The 23,683-nt window shown below is 37.5% G+C and overlaps 1 protein-coding gene across 6 annotated transcripts in view; it reads left to right on the top strand.

The window, feature by feature from the left end:
- The window catches only part of DCX (doublecortin), a 398,761-nt gene that overhangs the window by 247,653 nt on the left and 127,425 nt on the right, over window positions 1–23,683 (top strand). The gene's annotated exons all lie outside the window — the stretch shown is intronic.

The following is a 23,683-nucleotide window of genomic DNA, read 5'->3' as shown; positions in this document are numbered from 1 at the left end:
CTCTTTTCACAGCCTTTGTTTTAAAGTCTATTTTATCTGATATGAGTATTGCTACTCCTGCTTTCTTTTTGTCTCTATTTTGCTGATTTGCTGATGGAATATCTATTTGCATGGAATATCTTTTTCCAGCCCTTCACTTTCAGTCTGTATGTGTCCCTTGTTTTGAGGTGGGTCTCTTGTAGACAACATATATAGGGGTCTTGTCCCAGCCTAAGGACAAAGACTGGCTGAGTGGATAAAAAAACAAGACCCCTATATATGTTGTCTACAAGAGACCATTTCTTTCACTTTTAAAGAAACCATTATAGAACCACTCCAAAACATAATTTTGAACACTGTTATATCAAATCATTTTTTAAAAGGAAAGCTTAAGCCAAGAAACAATAAATCTCAGCAAATAAATAGAAGATACAAAGAATAACCAAATTTTTTTAATTTTGGAATTGAAAAATAGAGTAACTGAAATAAAAAGTTCCATTGGATAGCTCAACAGCAGAGTGCAGTGTATAGAAGAAAGATTCAGTGAACAGGGAAACAGTATAGTAAAAATTACCATCTAAGCAACAAAGAGAAAAAAAGACTGAAAAAAGAGCCACAGGGTCATTTGGTACTACAGCAAAAGATCTTACATTTGTGTCTTCAGACTTCCAGAAGCAAAGGAAAAGGAGATCAAGCCTTGAAAGGTACTTTAAAAAATAATGGCTGAAACCTTCCTAAATTCAGCAAGAAACATAAAACTACTGATTCAAGAAGTGAACCTCAGGCCAAACCCAGAGTAGTCTATGCCAAGATACATCATAATTAAAATAATGAAAACTAGAGAAAGAAATATCCTTGAAAGCAGTCAGAGAAAAAGAGTAGAAATCATACAAAATATATTCTTTGACTACAAAGGAATCAAGCTAGAAATTAATAACATAACGATAATAGGAAAAGCAACAAATACTTGCAAAGTAAACAACAGTATTCTAAATAATCCATGGGACCAAAAGAAATAAAAATATATATAAAGAAATGAGTGAAAATGAAAAGGCAATATATCAAAATTTGTGGAACCTAGCTAAAGCAGTGTTGAGAAGGAAAGTTATAGCACTAAGGAAGGAAGAAAGGAAGGAAAGAACAAAGAAAAGAAAGGAAGGAAGGAAGAAAACTACAGATCAATATCGTTCATGAATATAGATGGAAAAACCCTTGAATGGTTAAGAACGAAGCAATATTTAAAAAAGAATTATTCATCATGAACTATGGAATGTATTCAAAGATAAACATATTAACAGCTACATAGGTAAAATGAAAGCCGATAGTATTGCACTTTTTTTGTCTGAAACTACGTTTTTCCTTCTGTATGATTTAAAAAAATCAGTAAATAAAGCAATAATTATAAATCAATATTATTGGGCATACAGTGAGTAAAGGCATAAGGTATAACACTAACAACATAGAGTATGAAACTGTAAAGGAGTTTTTAATATAAAATAGTTTTTATACTATTGAAACTAAGTTGTTATTAATTCAAACCTAATTGTTATAAAGTTAAGATGGGGACTTCCCTGGTGGGCCAGTGGTTAAGAATCCACTTGCCAATGCAGGGAACATGGGTTCGATCCCTGCTCTGAGAAGATTTCACATGCTGTGGGCAATTAAGCCCATGCGCCGTAACTACTGAGCCTGAATTCTGGATTCCTTGAGCCACAATTGCTGAACCTATGTGCACCAACTACTGAAGCCCTCGTGCCTAGAGACTGTGCACCACGACAAGAGAAGCCACTGCAATGAGAAGCCTGTGCACTGTAAGTAGAGAAAGCCCACTTGCAGCAATGAAGACCCAGCACAGCCAAAAATAAGTAAATAAAAATTTTTTTAAATTAAAAAAAAAAAAAAGAAAGAAAGAAACTGGAGCGTAGACTTGCCCAAGGTCACGTAGCTATTGAGTCAGGGAGGCAGAATTATAAAAAAAATGTTAAGATAGTGATTCTAATTCCCCAAGGTAACCAGTAAAAGAAACAACTTTAAAATATACATAAAATCAAACAAGAAAGGAATCAAAACAGTATGCTAGAAAAATAAATGAATCACAAAAAGGCAGTAAATGAGGCACAAAAATTATGGTAATATAGAAAACAAAGCAAAATTGCAGAAGCCTTTCCTTATCAGCAGATACTTCAAACGAAGATTGTAGACTCTAGAATGGATTTAAGAAACATGATCCAACTATATATTTCTACAAGAGACTCTCTCTTGAAACACACAACCTGGATGAATCTCCAGAGGATTATGCTATGGAAAAAAAGCCAAACCCAAAGGTTACATACTATATCCTTCATATAGAAAACATTCTTGAAATAACAAAATTGTAGAAATGGAGAACAGATTAATGATTGCCAGAGGTTGTGTGGGTGGTTATATAAAGGAAGTGGATGAAGCTATAAATGAGAGCCATGAGGGATTTTTTTCAGTGATGAAACTGTTCTGTTTCGTGACTGTATCAATGCCAATATCCTGGTGCTGATATTACACTATAGTTTTGCAAGATGTTAACTTTGGGGAAACTAGGTAATTGTTACATGAGACCTCTCAGCATTTTTTCTCACTACTGCAGATGAATCTATAATTATCTCAAAATAAAAAAATTAAATTTAAAAACTCAGAATGCATAGAAAGAAATGGATGGATATATCTCCCTTCTGGATGGAGATGTACTATATGTGAGTGATTATATTATTGCAGAATGTATTTTTCCTTTGGGCTTTAAACAACTTTTGAATTTGTCTAATATAAATTATATTATTTGTGTATTAATTTGGGTTATTCATGCAGATGTGTGGGGATCATCAAAGTGGTTTCTCCCTCCTCCATCTTCTTCTCCCCCTTCCCACAAGACTCCCAGACTGTTTAACCAACCTCCCCACCAGACTCTTATACCACCCTACCCCACCACATCCCTGTATCTGCCTTTAGATTTTGCAATTACCTTATACAGTCTTTCCTGCACCTAGCTGGGATCAAAGTCTTACCTTAAGGCTAGGATCTATAAATGGATTTCAAGTTTCAATCTAGGGAAAAGGTCAAAGATAGAATTTGGAAGATTCAGAGAGGGAGCAGGAGGACCTTTGCTACATCCTTGATAAAATACACAGTCCATAATCTAGGGACTGAGAGAAAGGCTCCTGGGATATGGTTGTGCATGGTTGTTTTTATTTTTTTTTCTGTTTTTATTTTTTGCACTTGCCCACACAGCTTTACAAATGAATCCAGAAAATAAGCACTTAGCTCCTTTTTTCTCTTCTAGAAATGCTGATTCTTTTGAGGAATGAGTGCTTACCTCCCTCCTAAACAATAAATCAAAGCCCTGAAAATCATTTGCAAAGACACCAAGTTTTGCCCTTGATTAATTTCTTATTTCACCTTGTTCTTACTTAAGGCTGAAAGCATGTGATGTGTTTCAGTTTTAAATGAGCCCTGCTGACTTGGATTCTTGAAGTATCTTGTTGTTGCTTTTGGGAAGGGGAGGGGAAGATTCCTGTTAAATTTTTTCCAGCATTTTATTAGGAAACTTTCAAAGACTCAGAAAAGTTGAGAGAATTTTTCAGTGAACACTTGTATACCCACCATATAGATTCTAGAATTTCCATTTTATTATACTTGCTTTATAACATACTTTCCATCTAGCCACCTTATTAACACACACATCAGTCTGTTGTATTTATCATTTTGAGATCTCCTTTGAGATCAAAGGAGGTTGAAGACTTCAGCACACTTCCCCCTAAACATTTTAGAATGCAAGTTATTAGCTAGAGTTCAGTAATTTCCTAAGGTTCTTTTGTTCTTTTAATGTGAAACTTACATACAAAAGTATGAATTTTTAGTGATATGTTGGCTGAGTTTTGACATATATATATACAAATGTGTAATCCAAACTTCCGTCCAGATACAGAATAGCATCATCAGAAATCTCACTCATACTCTTTCCCAGATATTCTCTGCCCTCAGTGCCCTTCAGAGGTAACCAGAATTCTTATAGTTTTGTGCCACTGTTTAGATCTGCTTCTCCTAGAATTTCATATAATAGAATCACAAAGTATGTACTCTTTATAGAAGGCTTCTTTTACTCTACATAATGCATTTAAGTCATACTTGTTGATATGTATCAGTAGTTCTTTCCTTTTTATTGCTAAGTAGTATTTCGTTGTTTGAATACATCACATTTTATCCATTCTTCTGTTAATGGGCACCTGCCTTGTTTCTAGTCTTATACTATTATGCATAAACCTGCTATAATTGTATTTTTGTGTCTGTTAATAAATGTTTCTTATTTGAGGAAATACCCTAGGGTATTTCAGTTGCATGAATGGGGGTGGGGAAAGTGATGGTCTCTCACAGAGTGGACTGGAAAAGGGATATCCATGTCCCTCTCACACGGTGAGCTGAAAAAGGGACATCCATCCCTCGATGTGCTTCCTCTGAATTCATAAATTACTCTGTTTGAGCAGGTCTGACTGTATTAAAAATTACTTTGTGTGATTTAACCCTCACAAACTCAAATCGGTTTTTCTCATTGTACTGCAGGAAAAAGCCAATTCTGACTCGATGTTGGATCTTTTACTGTTAACCTTTGCTTCCATTGCTTTTGCTCACTAAAAGGATACTATTTATACATAACAGCCTGCCTAGGGGAACCCTGCCCCTCTGTCTGAGTATTAAACCAAAGTGCTTTTGTTCAGGGCCCTGTCCACCTGTGAATGGCAGGAAGGAAGAAATTAACACATCCCCTCCCTGAGGCTTGCCATTCTAGGAGATATTTGCAAGATTAATGGCCTTTTTACTTTATTTTCTCACCTCTGTTCTATAAAAGAACCTGCCATCCAGACCTCCATAAGATGGTTATCTTGAGACTGGTCTGCCATTTTCTCAATCAATGACTTTCCAAATGAATTCATGCTCTTGCCTCAACACTTCATCTCCTGGATTTATTGGCCTATAGTGTGCAGAGCAGAAGGAGCTTGGACTCAGTAGTAATTGTCCACAGGCTCCACCCTAACACTGGCTTCCATTGTGTTTAATGTAGACAACTGTGACAGGTTCCTATTGGGTATTCCATTTCTGTTCTAGTCATCTGTTATCAAAAAGTCACTGTGTAATAATACTCATTAAAAAAACTTTAAATTAGCATAAAGTTGACTTGGGATGTATAAATTTCTATAAACTATAACACATTGTAGAAAAAACTTTGTCCTTTATTGGAAAATTATATATACTCAATAGCACACTCTTCCAGGCTTTCTGACTCAGTCTGGTTCATTATCTTTGAGAAGTTTTGCAAAGAGCAAAATTGCTTTCTAAATTGTAGGTAATTGATGGATATTCAAACTCTGTCTTATCCAAAAGTTTTGATTGACTTCCCTCCTTTTCGTGGAAAAAACAGTTTTGCCTTTATTTGCAAATCAATTCCTTCATTCTTTAAACATGTGTTCATTTTTAGATTTGAGAGCCACGATTTTACCTTTTTCTGAAAATTATGTTTCTCCCATTTTTAATTGACAGTTTACATACCATAAAATTCATCCTTTTAAAGTATACAATGCATTGTTTTTGGTAAATTTTTAGTACATTTACAAAACGCTGCCATCATCACTAGCATATCTTTGAGATTCATCCAATTTGTTGCAAGGATCAAGAGTTCATTTCTTTCTGCTGCTGCTGCTAAGTCGCTTCAGTTGTGTCCAACTCTGTGTGACCCCATAGACGGCAGCCCACCAGGCTCCCCAGTCCCTGGGATTTCCCAGGCAAGAGTACTGGAGTGGGTTGCCATTTCCTTCTCCAATGCATGAAAGTGAAAGTGAAGTTGCTCAGTCTTGTCCGACTCTTAGCGACCCCATGGACTGTAGCCTACCAAGCTTCTCCATCCATGGGTTTTTCCAGACAAGAGCACTGGAGTGGGTTGCCATTGCCTTCTCCATCATTCCTTTCTATCACTAAGCAATACTCTGCTATATAGATATACAGTTCATTTATCTTATCACTTAGTGAAGAACATTTGCATTGTTTCCAGGTTTGGGAGATTATGAATAGAGCTGCTATAAACATTCATGCATGGTGGTTTTTTTTTTTTTCATGTATTGCTATTAAATATTGTATTTCCATTTTATTCTTACCATCCCAAATCATTTGTTATTGTTACTGTTGGATTTTGTAACCAAGGCTATTTAGACTTATACATAGATTAATTTATTTGTTCACTGTGGCAGATTATACTCTTCAAAGAGAGAGACACCATATCTCTTACCCTACATACTCTCTTGCAGTGTGACCTTACCACTCCCCCATCAATAGGTAGAGTCTAATATTTCTCCCCTTGAGTCTGGGATTAGCCTCAGTGACCTGTAGTAATCAACAAAATGTGGAGGAAGTAACACTGTATGACTTCCAAGGCTAGGTCAGAGAAAGCCACACAATTTCCACCTGGATCTCTTGGAACACTCACTGTCTGGATTCTCCCATGGAGAGGCCATTTGTAGGTGCTATAGCTAATTATAGTTTCCATTAAGCAGTATTTGGGTCATCCCAGTTCACGTGCTAGTCATGTGGGTGAAGAAGCCCCTAGATGCTTCCAGTCCTCAGGCCTCTGAATCATCCCTAGCCATTCAAGACTTTCCACTTGAGGCCCCAGACATCATAAAGTAGAGACAAACCACTCTCGCTGCATACACAGATTTTTGTGTGAACAGAAGTTCTCATTTCTCTAGGGTAAATACCTAAGGGTGGGATGACTCAGTCATATGGTAAGTGAATGTTTAACTTTATAAGAAACTACCAAACTATTTTCTAGAGTGGCTGTACAGTTTCACATTCCCACTAGAAATATACAAGAGTTCCAGTTGCTTGCAATCTCATTGTGACTTTAATTTGCATTTTTCTAATGGAAAATGATGCAGGACATTTTTTCATGTGCTTATTTGAATTTGTTGTTGTTTAGTCACTAAGTCACGTCCAACTCTTTGCAACTCCATGGACTGCAGCATGCCAGGCTTCCCTTCCTTAAGAGTCTCCTGGAGTTTGCTCAAATTCATGTCCATTGAATCAGTGATGTTATCCAACCATCTCATCCTCTGTCGCCCCCTTCTCCTTTTGCCTTCAATCTTTCCCAGAATCAGGGTCTTTTCCAATGAGTCATTTCTTTGCATCAGGTATCCACAGTACTGGAGCTTCGGCTTCAGCATCAGTCCTTCCAATGAATATTCAGAGTTGATTTCCTTTAGAATTGACTGGTTTGATCTTGCAGTCCAAGGGACTCTCAAGAGTCTTCTCCAGCACATCAATTCTTTGGTGCTCAGCTCTTCTTTATTGTCCAGCTCTCACATCTGTACATGACTACCGGAAAAACCATAGCTTTGACTATACGGACCTTTGTCGACAAAGTGATGTCTCTGCTTTATAATATGCTATCTATTTGTTATAGCTTTCCTTCCAAGGAGCAAGGGTCTTAATTTCATGGCTGTAGTTACCGTCTGCAGTGATTTTGGAGCCCAAGAAAATAAAATCTGCTACCACTTTCCCTTTTTCCCCATCTATTTGCCATGAATTGATGGGACTGGATGCCGTGATCTTAGTTTTTTTTAATGTTCAGTTTCAAGTCAGCTTTTTCACTCTCCTCTTTCTCCTTCATCCAGAGGCTCTTTAGTTCCTCTTCACTTTCTGCCATTAGAATGGAAGCATCTGCTTTTCTGCATATCCTTCAGTAAAATGTTCAAAATTGTTGCCATTTTTAATTGAGTGACTTTTAAAAAAATAAAATATAATAATAGCCCATATCGCCCCTTCCCCTCAACATGACACTTATCTCTCAGTTTATTTTCCATTCAGTTTTTCTTTTTGATGTGTATTCACTGAGTTTTGAAAAATGCATGTGCCTCTGGAAACTAAATCTCTATGAAGTGATACAACATAGTCATCACCTTAGAGAGTTCCCTCATTTCCCTTCCAATTATTCCCTGTTCCTAATTCCCTTCATAATAATCAGTGTTCTAATTTTTTTCCACCATGGATTTTGCCTGATATAAATGAAATCTTACTCTTTCATGTAAGATGTCTTTTTTTAAGCTTTGACTTAAAAAATAATTTTATTTATTTATTTATTTTTGGCTGTGCTGGGTCTTCATTACTACATGGGCTTTTCTCTAGTTGCAGCAAGCAGGGACTACTCTCTAGTTGTGATGTGCAGGCTTCTCACTGCAGTGGCTTCTCTTGTGGAGCATGGGCTCTAGGGTGAGTCACTTCAGTAGTTGCAGCTCTCAGGCTCTACAGCACAGGTTCAGTAGATGTGGTGAACAGCCTTAGTTGCTTCATGGCATGTGGGATCTTCCCAGATCAGGGATCAAATCCATGTCTCCTGCATTGGCAGGCAGATTCTTTACCACTGAGCCATCAGTGAAGCCCAAGATTTTAATTTAATGTATTTTTGAAATTCATCTATGTTGCATGTATCAGTAGTTCCTTCCTTTTTATTGCTGAGTAGTATTTCATTTTGCAAATAGATCACAGTTAGCTAATCCACTCTTTTCTTGAGGCACGTCTGGTCTGTTTCAGTTTGGGCTAATAAAGCTTTCCTAAACAATCATATATGAGTTTTTTTTTTGATATATGTTTTTATTTATCTTGAATAAATACCAAATAGTTGAATGGCTGGATAATAAGATATGTATATAGAAGTTTATAAGTAGCTGTCATATATTCTTCCAAATGTGAAGAAATACTTCTTTTGTTCACGATGCCTTAGGCATCTCTGACTCATGGGTTTCCCAGGAATAGAAGTGCCCTTTGTTGTGGAAATTGTGGAGGTGGAATGATTCCCACCCCCTTCCTGGATCAGAATTGATTCAAGGATATAAGTGCCTCTTCTAGCAGCTCTGCTCTCACAGCTGTCAGCCTTGGTCAGGGGGAGGCAGGGAGGTTTAATTATAATGCTTCTGACAGTTTCTGAGCACAGAGCCCAGTGCCTGCTGCACCAACAGCTGAGCTCAGCCAGAAGCTGCCATGCTGAAAACTCACCTCTCAGTATCGAGCTGTTCATCAGTAGGCCTGCCTAATGGTCCAAGAATTTCACATCTCCACATGCTCATTGCTCATCACGTGCAGGTTACAGGCACATTCCAGCTACAGAGTCTTGCATCAGTTTCCTCATATTATCACTGAGTTAGTTTCAGCTCATGATACAGTCCAGCAGAGCCCAATCCTCCAGAGAATGAAATCTTTAAACACACTCCATGTTCTCAGACTTCATAACATTTGCACATGCATCTACTGACAGGCTCTGCTCATGTCCCTCTGGGATCCATTTTATGACTTCTGACTTCTTTTTTCTGTGGCTGATAAGAAGAGTAAGGTCACCAAGATACTTTGGGAAGGAAGGCACTCTTGTTTTTCCCCTTTCGAAATGCTCTTTACTTCCTCCAATAGCACTTCAGCAGTGCCCCTTTTATGACACTGAACACATTCTTCCCTGTATTGTCACTGTTTGAGGTCATTTGTTTACTTAATACCCACCTAGTTCCAGAAAATATTTTAAATGATTTGTAAGAATAAATTGAATACAAATAGATACTGTAAATTAAAAGTGGAATGAAAGACAAACGAGGGTGGGGACATAAAATGGATTCAGGAATGCTATTTTTGTATACTTTTTAGCTTTGCTTATGAATATGAGTGCCCTAAGGCAAGAACTGTTTTATTCATCTTTGTATTTCTAACAAGGTTTGATCCATTTAAAAAAAATAGTTTTATCGAGATATTTGCATACCATAAAATCCACCCATTTATTTGTAAACGTCAGTGTTTTTAGTATATTCACAGTTGTGCAATCATCATCACAATTCATTTTAGAAAATTTTCATCATCCCAAAAAGAAATCCCAAACCCATTACCAGTAAATCCCATTTTCCCCTATTCCTACCCCTGGCAACCATTAATCTGTCTTGCCTGGAAAATCCCATGGATGGAGGAGCCTGGCAGGTTGCAGTCCATGGAGTCGCTAAGAGTCGGACAGGACTGAGCGACTTCATTTTCACTATTCACTTTCATGCATTGGAGAAGGAAATGGCAACCCACTCCAGTGTTCTTGCCTGGAGAATCCCAGGGATGGTGGAGCCTGGTGGGCTGCCATCTATGGGGTCGCACAGAGTCGGACACGACTGAAGTGATGCAGCAGCAGCAGCAAAGATGTGCCTATTCTGAGTATTTTATATAAATGGACAAATACAATATATATCCTTTTGTATCTTTCTTCACTTATCATAATATTTTCATAGTTCATCCATGTTGTTTCATGTATCAGTATTTGTCTTCTTATTATGGCTGCATAATATTCCATCACATAGATGTAACATATTTTGTTTATCCATTCATCTGTTGATAGGTATTTATGATATTTCTACCATTTTTGGCTATTATGAATAATGCTGCTGTGAACATTTGTGTGCAAGTTTTTCTGTGCACATATGTTTTCATTTCTATTGAGTATATACCTAGGAGTTGAATTGCTAGATCATATGGTAACTCTGTGTTTAGTCATTTGAGGAATTGCTGGATTGTTTTCCATGTTGGCTACACCATTTACATTCCCATCAGCAGGGCATAATGGTTCCAATTTTTCTACATTCTCTTTTTAAAATTTTTATTGAAGTATAGTTGATTTGAAATGTGCTAGTTTCAGGTGTATGGCAAAGTGGTTTAGTTACATACATATATATTCTTCTTAAGATTCTTTTCCATTATAGGTTATTAATCTCTCTACATTCTTGCCAACATTTTTCATTATCTGCCTTTATGATTCTTCTCTCCTAGTGGGTGTGAAGTAGTATCTCATATTTTTTTAATAATACTTGTTTATTTATTCATTATTTAGTCTTAGTTGCAGCATGCAGGATCTTCAATTTTTGTTGTGGTTCATGGGATTCTTTGGTTGTGGCATGCGGGATCTAGTTCCCTGACCTGGGATTGAACTGAGGCTCCCTGCCTTGGGAGTATGGAGTCTTAGCCACTCGACCACGAGGGAAGTCCCATATCTCATTTGTTTTTGATTTGCATTTCCCTAAAAACTAATGATGTTAAGCATCTTTTCATGTGATTATTGGCCTTTTGTGTATCTTACTTGGAGATATGTCTCTCATAGCCTTTTCTATTTTTACTGGATTATTTGTTTCTTAATTTTTGAGTTGCTAGAGTTCTTTGTATATCCTATGTACAAATTCCTTGTCAGCTATATGATTTGCCAAATATTTTCTCCTGTTTTGTGGGTTGTCTTTTCACCTTCTTGATGGTATCATTTGAAGCACAAGTATTTTTAATTTTGATGAGATCCAATGTATTTATTTTTTTTTTTTGTCATTTCTGCTTTTGATGTTGTGTGTAAGAAGGTTTGACTTAACCCAAGATCAGGGAGATTTGCCAGATCTTTCTTATACAGATATGCACATGTTTATTTACAACAAGAGCTACCATTTGTTGAACACTTGCTTTGAGCTTGATATTATGCCAAGCACTGTCAAGAGGGTATTTATGTCAATAACAGCAACAATAGCTAACTTTATTGAGTTCGTATATGAATGATCTTATTTAATCCTCACAACAAATCTATGAGGTAAATATGATTATATCTGTTTTACAGATAGAGAAACTGAAGATCAAAAACATCTGCATGTGATGCTTAGAATTGCTATAGCCATCTTCTGAGGCATTGACGTCAAACTGTGAGCAACATAAGGGAAATATGGAAAGAACAAGCTATTGATAGATAATGAGTTAAAACCAAACAGCATCAACCACAACATTAATAGCTGACATTTATTGACCACTTGACAAGAGTTATCTCATTTAACAGTCACAATAGTTCTTTGAGGAAAAAATATATGATGATGACCCCATTATGAGGTTCAGAAATGTTAAATACTTTAGCAAATCTTATTGGTAACTTCCACTTTTTCCTCACTAATAGAACTCCAGTTGTTTTTTTTTTTTTTATTTTAACCTTCCTTTGTGTAGCCATGATGGTGGTGGAGGGCACTGAACTCTTTCTTATCCAGAGGAAGTGAATTATAATTAATTGAAGCCAATCAGTGGTCTCATTCCCCTTGTCAGTAGTAAGTTTCTGCATGGAAATGGGATTAATCCTGGAGATGGGACCTGAAGGGATATCTGCTGAGGGGCTTCTAAGAAAATTTTTTCACTGAGAATAAAAAGCAAAGGATCTTCCACTTCATCTTTGTCTTTTTGTCATGTCACCCCTCATCATATAGCACAGAGCCTGGTACACTGAAGAAACTCAGTAAAAATTCTGGGGAATTAAACTCTTGAGTATTCTATTGTAGATCCATGTTTTTTTCTTATTTCACTTTGATCCGTACAAGGATATTTTAGTCCATAAATTATCCCAGAAGGTTTCTAGTTGTTTCCTGGGACTTAAATTAGGCCAGTGACCACAGGCACCATCACTCTTCTAAACTTCTGGAAAAACTACATAAGGATTCACATTCCCTTTGTTGATGTATTGAGAACACAGTTTTGCTCGGTTCAAGCAAAATTTATAGGTAACACCTTTCACTGACCTTACATTTGTCAAACATTTTCCCAGATGGAGATAGGTTATACCTTATATTTTAAAATTAATTTTAGTCACTTATATAATTAAATACATATTATTTATGTAATACATAAATGATTAACCTTTATTTCTTTAACATCATTACTTTATATGAATTATTTTTCTGTTTGCTTAAGTATATTCTGTAATAATTCTTTCCAAGAGTTTCTGGGGGTGGTAAGTATTCTGGGTTCTTATATGTCCAAAACACCTTTATTCCTTCATCCCACTTGTATAATAGTTTGTCTGGGTATTAAATCCTAGGTTCAACATTATTTTCACACAGTAGTTTGAAGACATGGCTCCATTACTGTCCTGCAATCTGATGTGGCTAATAGAAAGTCTGATGTCAAACCTATCTTTGTTCATTGTGGATGGTCTTTATTTTCTCTTTGAAAGATTTCAGTATTTTCATGTTATCCTCTATGCTCTAAAATTTCTCTGTGGTGTGTCCCGGTTTAGAGTACTTTTTTAAAATTACTGTTTTCTTTTTTAAAACAGGTTATCATCCTTGGCACTTACAGGATCCTTTCAATCTGAGGATTTGTGACTTCAATTCTAGGGAGTTGTTTGTTTATTTGCTTTGCCATTTAGTCTGCAAATATTGATTCCCATGCATTCTCTCCAATTTTACTTAGTGGAACTCCCTTTAGGCAAATGCAGAAATTTCTCGATTTGTTTATATTTCATGCCTCTCACTTTTTCTTTACTTTTCATCCTCCTATCCTTTAATATTATGCTCTGGGTAAATGCCTCAGTCCAATTTTCTAGATCTATGATTTAATTTCTATTTGCATCCATGACAAATCTTAGTTCGGTCCATTTATTAGCTTCACCTATGTTATTTATTTTTAAAAAGCTCTTATTTTTCATATTTACCTATTACTATCCATAATTATTTGTTCTTTCATAGATGTTATATCTTTTCTTTATCTTTCTGAGGTTATTATTTTATACTGATGTTCTGAGGACTCTACTTATCTAATGAAAGTTCTTTCATTTGTTGAGCACATTATCTCTATTTAATGGCATTTGCTTTGTTTAAATGTTAGGTGATTCTCTTATTATATGCTTCTCTCACTAAGACATGTCCAATTCTTTGTTACCCCATGGACTGTAGCTAGTCAGGCTCCTCTGTCCATGAGATTCTCTAGGCAAGAATACTGGAGTGTGCTGACATTTCTTTCTCCAGGGAATCTTCCCAACCCAGGGATCGAACTCAGATTTCTTGCATTCTGTAGTTGAGATTTTTCTTAGACTGTCTGTTCCTTCCATTTATATAACCTGTTTTAGAGAATAGAGGGAAAATATCTATCTGCTGTTTTCAATCAAAGTGGGTGTTGTGGAGAACATGCCATAATAAGGGTGCCTTGATGAATCTGTGTACCTCTCTATTTCTCATTAATACTGTCATTTATTTTGCCATTGCCTATCACCCATGATACTAGACTATCCGACTATCCTAACTCCCATACTCATTGCTTTCACTTGAAGACAAATCTCTCTGTTACTGCTTGCTGGTCCATCTGGTTGGAAAAGGGATGGAGAGGAGTTTTCTGGCTTTTCTTCCTGTTATACTGAGTACTTGCCTCTAAGACCACTCTTTTGCCATAGGTTTTACCTTTTGACATGGAGATCTCCTGGGGTACTTTTACTACCTATAAGAATACTCTCCACTGCTATCCTATGTATGTCCTGAACTGTGGTTTCCTTCTTTAACCAAAACATCTTCTAAGGTGTTGCTCAGTTTTGGGCCCACCAAGAGTGATTTCAAGCCTGACTATGTATTGAATCATTTTTCTGTTGTGTCAGGTAGAATAGAGCAAGTGAAGAAACTGTAAATAGCAGTGGTTCAAGGAAGATATGAGGTTATTTCTTTATCCCTGTTTTATAAATAGACTCCACTAACTTGCTCAATGTCACATAACTAATAAACTATGGAACTGGGCTCTGAACCCAGATGTGACTCCAAAGTCTACCTTGTTAGGTTCTTTTCCTCTATACCAGTGGTGCTCAACTTTGGCTGTGTATTAGAATCACCAAGGTAGCCTTAAAACGTACTAATGCTTCAAAACTACACCAGAACAATTAAATCATAGTGAAGAGTATTTTGTAAAACTTTCTATCATACTTCTTTTTTTGCCTAAATATGCTATATATTCCTCTGCCAAATATTTTCCTGATTACCTGATTGCTAGCACTCTGCTTAATTATTTGTCTGTGTAATTTTGAAAATTATTTTGAAGAAATAGGAAAATTACCTCAGTTCATATTTGTTTCAAATTTTTTAAAAATCATTAAGAAATACAGCAAGGCATGCAAAATTATACAGACTCTGAAAAATCAATCTATGTAATCAATCATGTTAACAGACTACAGAAGAAAAATCACACAAATTGATGGATGTAGAAAAACCATCTGACAAATTCAACACCCATTCATGACTTAATAAAAAAAACCACCACAGAAAACTCTAGGGATACACAAACTTACTCAGTTTGATACAGTACATCTACCAAAAAACAAACAAACAAAATCTCTTAGCTAATATCACATTTAACAATAAAGACTAAATGTTTTCCAGCTAAGATCAGGAACAAGTCAAGAATGCCCATTCTCACCACTGCTATTCAATATAGAACTAGAAGCTTTGCCTAAAGCAAAATGCGGAAATAAAAGGCATTCCGATTGGAAAGGAATAAAGCCATCTCTGTTTGTAGATGGGGCTTTCTGGGTGGCTCAGTGATAAATAACCCACCTGCCAATTCAGGAAACATGGGTTCGATCCTTGGGTCGGGAAGATCCCCTGGAGAAGGAAATGGCAATCTGCTCCAGTATTCTCGCCTGGGAAATCCCCTGGAGAGAGGAGCCTGGCGGGCTACAGTCCATGGGGTCGCAAAAGGGTCAAGCATGAGTCAGCGACTAAAACAACAGCAACAATTTGTTGATGACATGATGATCGATGTAGACAATCCCAGGATAAGTATAAAAAACTTTTGAAACTAGTAAGTGAATTCAGCATGGTTGCCAAATACAAGATCAATTGCATTTCTATGTAGTAACAATGAATATGTGGAAAGCAAAACTTTAAATACAATATTATTTACAATCTTTAAAAAAAAGAAATATCTATGTGTAAATCCATCAAAACACATATAGGACGTGTATGCTGAAAATTACTAAACACTGAGGAAAGAAATCAAAGATCTGAATAAGTAGAGAGACTTACCACATACATGGATTATAAGATTCAATATAGTAAACATGTCAATTCTCTTCAAATTGGTATATAGGTTTACTGCAATCCCTGTCAAAAATTCTCAGCAAGAATTTTCATAGATATAAGCAAGATTATTTTAAAATTTGTATGGAAATGTAAATGACTTAAGTGGCCAAAACAATTTTGAAAAAGAATAAAATAGGAAGTCAGTCTACCTGATTTCAAGACTTTTTTTTATAGCTACAATAATCAAGACTGTTTGATATTGGAGGATGGATAGATACATAAATCCATGGGTTAGAATAGAGAACACAGAAATAAACTTACAAAAATATACTCAGTTCACTTTCAACAAAGGTGGAAAAGCAATTCAGTGGAGGATCTTCTCAACAAATGGTGCTGGAACAATTGCATATCGATAGACAAAAAAATATGAACTATAGTCTAAACCTCATACCTGACACAAAAAATTAACTCAGTGTGCATCACAGATTTAAATATAAAATGCACATCTTTAAACTTTTAGAATATGACATAGGAGAAAACTTCAGGACCAAGGCTTCATGAAGAGACATAATACCAAAAGCACAAACCATAAAAACCATGAACACATTTAAAAATGTTTTTTTTAATTTTGCTTAACAGATAATGAAAAGACAAGCTGACTAAGAGAAAGCATTTGCAAACCCACATGTGTGATGAAGGACTCAGATCTAGATTACATAATAAACTCTCAAAACTCAACGTTAAAAAAAGCAAGCAATTCAATTAGAAAATGGGCAAAAGGCACAAAAGGTTATATCACTGAAGAAGCTATACAGTTATAGCAAGTGAGCATGTGAAAAGATGTTCAACACCATTATATATTAGGGGAATGCAAATTTAAAACACATGATATCATTACACATCTGTTAGAATAGCTAAAATAAAAATACCAAATGCTGGTGAGAATGCAGAAAAACTGCATCTCTCATATATTGCTGGTGGGTATATAAAATACTAAACCACTCTGGAAAACAGACTGGCAATTTCTTATTTTAATAAGAAATTAATTGGGCTTCCCTTGTGGCTCAGCTAGTGAAGAATCTGCCTGCAATGTGGGAGACCTGGGTTCGATCCCTCCATTGGGAAGATCCCCTGGAGAAAGGAAAGGCTACTCATGCCACTGTTTTGGCCAGGAGAATTCTATGGATTGTATAGTCCACGGTGTCACTAAGAGTCAGACACGACTGAGCGACTTTGACTTTCACAATTCGCATTAATAAAATGAAGCATATAATTTTCAAATGACACAGCAGTTATACTTCTGGGCATTTAGTTTGCAGATAAATAAAATCTTATGGCTGCAAGAAACCTGTACACACTGCTTACACTTAGCATTCATTTAGTCTATTTCACCATATGTAGCATTCCATGTATGAATAACCACTAATCAAATTAGTAAGCTGATAGGCATCTGGGTGGTTTTCACTTTTCTGCATTTCAATAATGCTTTTTTGAATAACTTTGTACCTCTCTCCTTGAACACATGTGTGAGAATTTCCCTAGGATGGATATCTAGAAATGGAAACTCTGGATTATAACTTGATATATATTTTCTAACTATACTCAGTTCAGTTCAGGCGCTCAGTCATGTCTGACTCTTTAGGACCCCATGAATTGCAGCACACCAGGCCTCCCTGTCCATCACAAACTCCTGGAGTTCACTCAAACTCATGTCCATCAAGTCAGTGATGCCATCCAGCCATCTCATCCTCTGTCGTCACCTTCTCCTCCTGCCCTTAATCCCTCCCAGCATCAGGGTCTTTTCCAATGAGTCAACTCTTCACATGAGGTGGCCAAATACTGGAGTTTCAGCTTTAGCATCATTCCTTCAAAAGAACAGGCAAGACCCATCTCCTTTAGAATGGACTGGTTGGATCTCCTTGCAGTCCAAGGGACTCCCAAGAGTCTTCTCCAACACCACAGTTCAAAAGCATCAATTCTTCGGTGCTAAGCTTTCTTCACAGTCCAAATTTTACATCCATACATGACCACTGGAAAAACCATAGCCTTGACTAGACGGACCTTTGTTGGCAAAGTAACGTCTCTGCTTTTGAATATGCTATCCAGGTTGGTCATAAATTTCCTTCCAAGGAGTAAGCGTCTTTTAATTTCATGGCTGCAATCACCATCTGCAGTGATTTTGGAGCCCCCAAAAATAAAGTCTGACACTGTTTCCCCTGTTTCCCCATCTATTTCCCATGAAGTGATGGGACCAGATGCCATGATCTTAGTTTTCTGAATGTTGAGCTTTAAGCCAACTTTTTCACTCTCCTCTTTCACTTTCATCAAGAGGCATTTTAGTTCCTCTTCACTGTCTGCCATAAGGGTGGTGTCATCTGCATATCTGAGGTTATTGATATTTCTCCCGGCAATCTTGATTCCAGCTTGTGCTTTTTTCATCCCAGTGTTTCTCATGAGGTACTCTGCATATAAGTTAAATAAGCAGGGTGACAATATACAGCTTTGACTTAGTCCTTTTCCTATTTGGAACCAGTCTGTTGTTCATGTCCAGTTCTAACTGTTGCTTCCTGACCTGCATATAGGTTTCTCAAGAGACAGGTCAGGTGGTCTGGTATTCCCATCTCTTTCAGAATGTTCCACAGTTTATTGTGATCCACACAGTCAAAGGCTTTGGCATAGTCAGTAAAGCAGAAATAGATGTTTTTCTGGAACTCTCTTGCTTTTTCGATGATCCAGGGGATGTTGGCAATTTGATCTCTGGTATCCTCTGCCTTTTCTAAAACTAGCTTGAACATCTGAAAGTTCACGGATCACGTATTGCTGAAGCCTGGCTTGGAGAATTTTGAGCATTACTTTACTAGGGTGTGAGATGAGTGCAATTGTGCAGTAGTTTGAGCATTCTTTGGCATTGCCTTTCTTTGGGATTCAAATGAAAACTGACCTTTTCCAGTCCTTTGGCCACTGCTGAGTTTTCCAAATTTGCTGGCATAGTGAGTGCAGCACTTTCACAGCATCATCTTTCAGGATTTGAAGTAGCTGAACTGGAATTCCATCACCTCCACTAGCTTTGTTTGTAGTCATGCCCATTTGACTTCACATTCCAGGATGTCTGGCTCTAGGTCAGTGATCACACCATGGTGATTATCTGAGTCATGAAGATCTTTTTTGTACCGTTCTTCTGTGTATTCTTGCCACCTCTTAATATCTTCTGCTTCTGTTAGGTCCATACCATGTCTGTCCTTTATCCAGTACATATTTGCATGAAAAGTTCCCTTGGTATCTCTAATTTTCTTGAAGAGATCTCTAGTCTTTCCCATTCTGTTGTTTTCTATTTCTTTGCATTGATCGCTAAGGAAGGCTTTCTAATCTCTCCTTGCTACTCTTTGGAACTCTGCATTCAGATGCTTATATCTTTCCTTTTCTCCTTTGCTTTTCGCTTCTCTTCTTTTCACAGCTATTTGTAAGGCCTCCCCAGACAGCCATTTTGCTTTTTTGCATTTCTTTTCCATGGGGATGGTCTTGGTCCCTGTCTCCTGTACAATGTCACGAACCTCCTTCCATAGTTCATCAGGCACTCTATCTATCAGATCTAGGCCCTTAAATCTATTTCTCACTTCTACTGTATAATCATAAGGGATTTGATTTAGGTCATACCTGAATGGTCTAGTGGTCTTCCCTACTTTCTTCAATTTCAGTGTGAATTTGGCAATAAGGATTTCATGATCTGAGCCACAGTCAGCTCCTGGTCTTGTTTTTGCTGACTGTATAGAGGTTCTCCATCTTTGGCTGCAAAGAATATAATCAATCTGATTTTGTTGTTGACCATCTGGTGATGTCCATGTGTAGAGTCTTATCTTGTGTTGTTGGAAGACGGTGTTTGCTATGACCAGTGCGTTCTCTTGGCAAAACTCTATTAGCCTTTGCCCTGCTTCATTCCGTATTCCAAGGCCAAATTTGCCTGTTACTCCAGGTGTTTCTTAAGTTCCTACTTTTGCATTCCAGTCCCCTATAATGAAAAGGACATCTTTTTTGGGTGTTAGTTCTAAAAGGTCTTGGAGGTTTTCACAGAACCGTTCAACTTCATCTCCTTTAGCATTACTGGTTGAGGCATAGACTTGGATTACTGTGATATTGAATGGTTTGCCTTGGAAGCGAACAGAGATCATTCTGTCATTTTTGAGATTGCATCCAGGTACTGCATTTCAGACTCTTTTGTTGACCATGATGGCTCCTCCATTTCTTCTAAGGGATTCCTGCCCACAGTAGTAGATATAATGGTCATCTGAGTTAAATTCACCCATTCCAGTCCATTTTAGTTAGCTGATTCCTAGAATGCCAATGTTCACTCTTGCCATCTCCTGTTTGACCACTTCCAATTTGCCTCGATTCATGGACCTAACATTCCAGGTTCCCATGCAATATTATTCTTTACAGCATCAGACCTTGCTTCTATCACCAGTCACATCCACAACTGGGTATTGTTTTTGCTTTGGCTCCATCCCTTCATTCTTTCTGGAGTTATTTCTCCACTGATCTCCAGTAGCATATTGGGCACCTACCAACCTGGGGAGTTCCTCTTTCAGTATCCTATCATTTTGCCTTTTCATACTGTTCATGGGGTTCTCAAGGCAAGAATACTGAAGTGGTTTGCCATTCCCTTCTCCAGTGGACCACATTCTGTCAGACCTCTCCACCACAACCCACCCGTCTTGGGTGGCCCCTCATGGCATGGCTTAGCTTCATTGTGTTAGACAAGGCTGTGGTCCGGGTGATTAGATTGACTAGTTTTCTGTGATTATGGTTTCAGTGTGTCTGCCCTCTGATGCCCTCTCGCAACACCTACAGTCTTACTTGGGTATCTCTTACCTTGGTCGTGGGATATCTCTTCACGGCTGCTCCAGCAAAGTGAAGCCACTGCTCCTTACCTTGGACGAGGGGTATCTCCTCACCGCCGCCCATCCTGACCTTCAACATGGAGTAGCTCCTCTTGGCCCTCCTGCACCCACGCAGCCACTGCTCCTTGGACGTGGGGTAGCTCCTCCTAGCCGCTGCCCCTGACCTCGGACATGGGGTAGCTCCTCCCGGCTGCCACCTCTGACCTTGGACGCAGGGTAGCTCCTCTCGACCACCACCTCTGACCTCGTACATGAGGTAGCTCTTCTCAGCCACACTTCTGCGAGGTCCGTCGCAGCTACTACCAAAAACTTTTCTCAAAAATTGTACCAATTTATGTTTATTCCAACATAAATGAGGGTTCCAGGGTGCTTTTTGTCTTTGCCTATAATGTAGATAGCATATTCAAAAGCAGAGACATTACTTTGCCAACAAAGGTCCGTCTAGTTAAGGCTATGGTTTTTCCAGTGGTCATGTATGGATGTGAGAGTTGGACTGTGAAGAAAGCTGAGTGCCGAAGAATTGATGCCTTTGAACTGTGGTGTTGGAGAAGACTCTTGGTAGTCCCTTGGACTGCAAGGAGATCCAACCAGTCCATTCTGAAGGAGATAAGCCCTGGGTGTTCTTTGGAAGGAACAATGCTGAAGCTGAAACTCCAGTACTTGGGCCACCTCATGCGAAGAGCTGACTCATTGGAAAAGACTCTGATGCTGGGAGGGATAGGGGGCAGGAGGAAAAGGGGACAACAAGGATGAGATGGCTGGATGGCATCACCAACTCAATGGACGTGAGTTTTAGTGAACTCCGGGAGATGGTGATGGACAGGGAGGCCTGGCGGGCTGCGATTCATGGGGTCGCAAAGAGTCAGACACGACTGAGACTGAACTGAACTGAACTGATACTTGGTTAGTGGCTTCCCTGGTTCTCAGTTGGTAAAGAGTCCGCCTGCAATGTGGGAGACCTGGGTTCAATCGCTGGGTTGGGAAAATCCCCTGCAGAAGGAAATGGCAACCCACTCCAGTATTCTTACCTGGAGAATTCCATGGACAGAGGAGCCTGGTGGGCTACAGTCCATGGGGTCACAAAGAGTCGGACACAACTAAGTGACTAAATTTTACCTTCACTTTTTCAGTTTATAAATTTCCATCAATCTAATGGTTGTAAAAGATGTAATTTCTGTTTTAACTTGGATTCCCCTAGTTATGTGTAAGGTTGAGCATCATTTAATTGTTCATTGGCCATTAGGGTTTCCTGTTTTATGAACGACCTGTGCATATCTTTATTTTTTTTACTGAAGTTTTACCTTTTCTAATTGATATGATATAATTTTATATATATATATATAAATATATAAAATCAGGACATTAATCCTATGTCAGTTACATAAAGATTCAAGTATCTTTTCCTCAGTCTGTTACGTATGTTTTAAGGTTTTAATGCCATCTTTTGCTTTCAGAAGCTTTAATTTTCATATAATCAAATTTATCAATATTTTCCTATAAGATTTCTGCTTTTTACATATTGGTTAACAAAATCTTTGTGTCACAAGGAACTAAAAAGAATCTCTAACATTTTATTCTAATAATTTTCAAGCCCTGTTCTTTATATTCACATCTTTAAAACATCTGGAGTTCATTTTTGTGTATGGCATGAAGTGAGGATCTAATTTAATTTTTTTCCATACAAAAGTTAATTGTCCCAATATCATCTATTGAATACTCTTTGCTTTCTTTACTCTGTCCAATTAAACAAATACCCAAACTTACTATGTGCTAATCATTGTTCTAGGTACTTTGCATAAGTATTAAAAATAAACAAAATATTACTATTAACATTATAAATTATATTTCATTAAAGCTCGGCAATAAGCTTGCCCTGTGGAGCTTATCTATTCTACTTTGGGTAGATATATAATAAACATAATAAATAGGTATATTATATAGTATGTTGGAAGATGGTAAGTGTTACAGAAAAAAAAGAGCAGGGTAAAGGAAGTTGGAGTGCTGGGTTGGGAGGAAGGTTGTCACTTTAAACAGGATGATCTGGGTTGGTCTTGTTGAGAAGTTGATATTTGGGAGTTGATATTTCACTTGAAAGAAGATATTTCACTTCAAAGTTGATATTTCACTTTAAAGAAGTGAAAGAGGTGTCATGTGAATATTTGGGGCATAATAAAAGATATTTAACTGATATTTGTGAATTTCACAAAAGTTCCTGTTGAACTTTCTACTGGAGCTTTTCACACACATTTATATATATATATTATTTTGAGGAGTACTGACACCCTTACATCATTGCATCTTGCCATTCATGAGCATGGTCTGGCTTTATATTTATTCACAGCTTCTGTTATGTTCTTTAATAGTATTATGATTTTCTCAATAAAGATCTTACACATATTTGTTGGCTTTGTGACTATGTACTTCATAATTTTTGGTCCCTATAAAATGTTTGTATATATTTCCAACCTCACTTTCTGTTTGCCCATCCCACTCCACCCTAGATGGGTGTTTCTGATAGGTAATGTAAACTAGTGACTCTGTGTGTGTGTGTGTGTGTGTGTGTGTGTGTGTGATGGATGATGGTCTTATTTCCTGATCCTGATCGTAAAGTTGAGTTTGATTAACCTAGACCACAGCCCTTCTTCATGATTTTTGCAAGATACATATTCTTGTCCTGTCTTCTCAGTGAATCTTCAAGTTCTTCAGGGGCAGTGGACTGATGTTTTCTACGCTGCAGCTTTCAGGTGGTACTGGGTAGACACATTGAACTTACTTAAAAGGTCTTACTGGGATATTTCCCACAGTGGGGTTGCTGCACTTTTTTTTTCATTCTCTTCACTCCAGTGAACCATCAATCATGACTCTCCCTTGATCTTCAAAGTTGTCTTTCATACAGAAAGATGCACTTTCCCCCTGGACTCGTACCTGAGA

This window comes from Bos javanicus, chromosome X (genome assembly GCF_032452875.1).
Source record: "Bos javanicus breed banteng chromosome X, ARS-OSU_banteng_1.0, whole genome shotgun sequence".
Taxonomy (NCBI): Eukaryota; Metazoa; Chordata; class Mammalia; order Artiodactyla; family Bovidae; genus Bos; species Bos javanicus.
The sequence above is the reverse complement of the archived record's forward strand: the minus strand, read 5'-3'. Positions and strand labels throughout refer to the sequence as shown.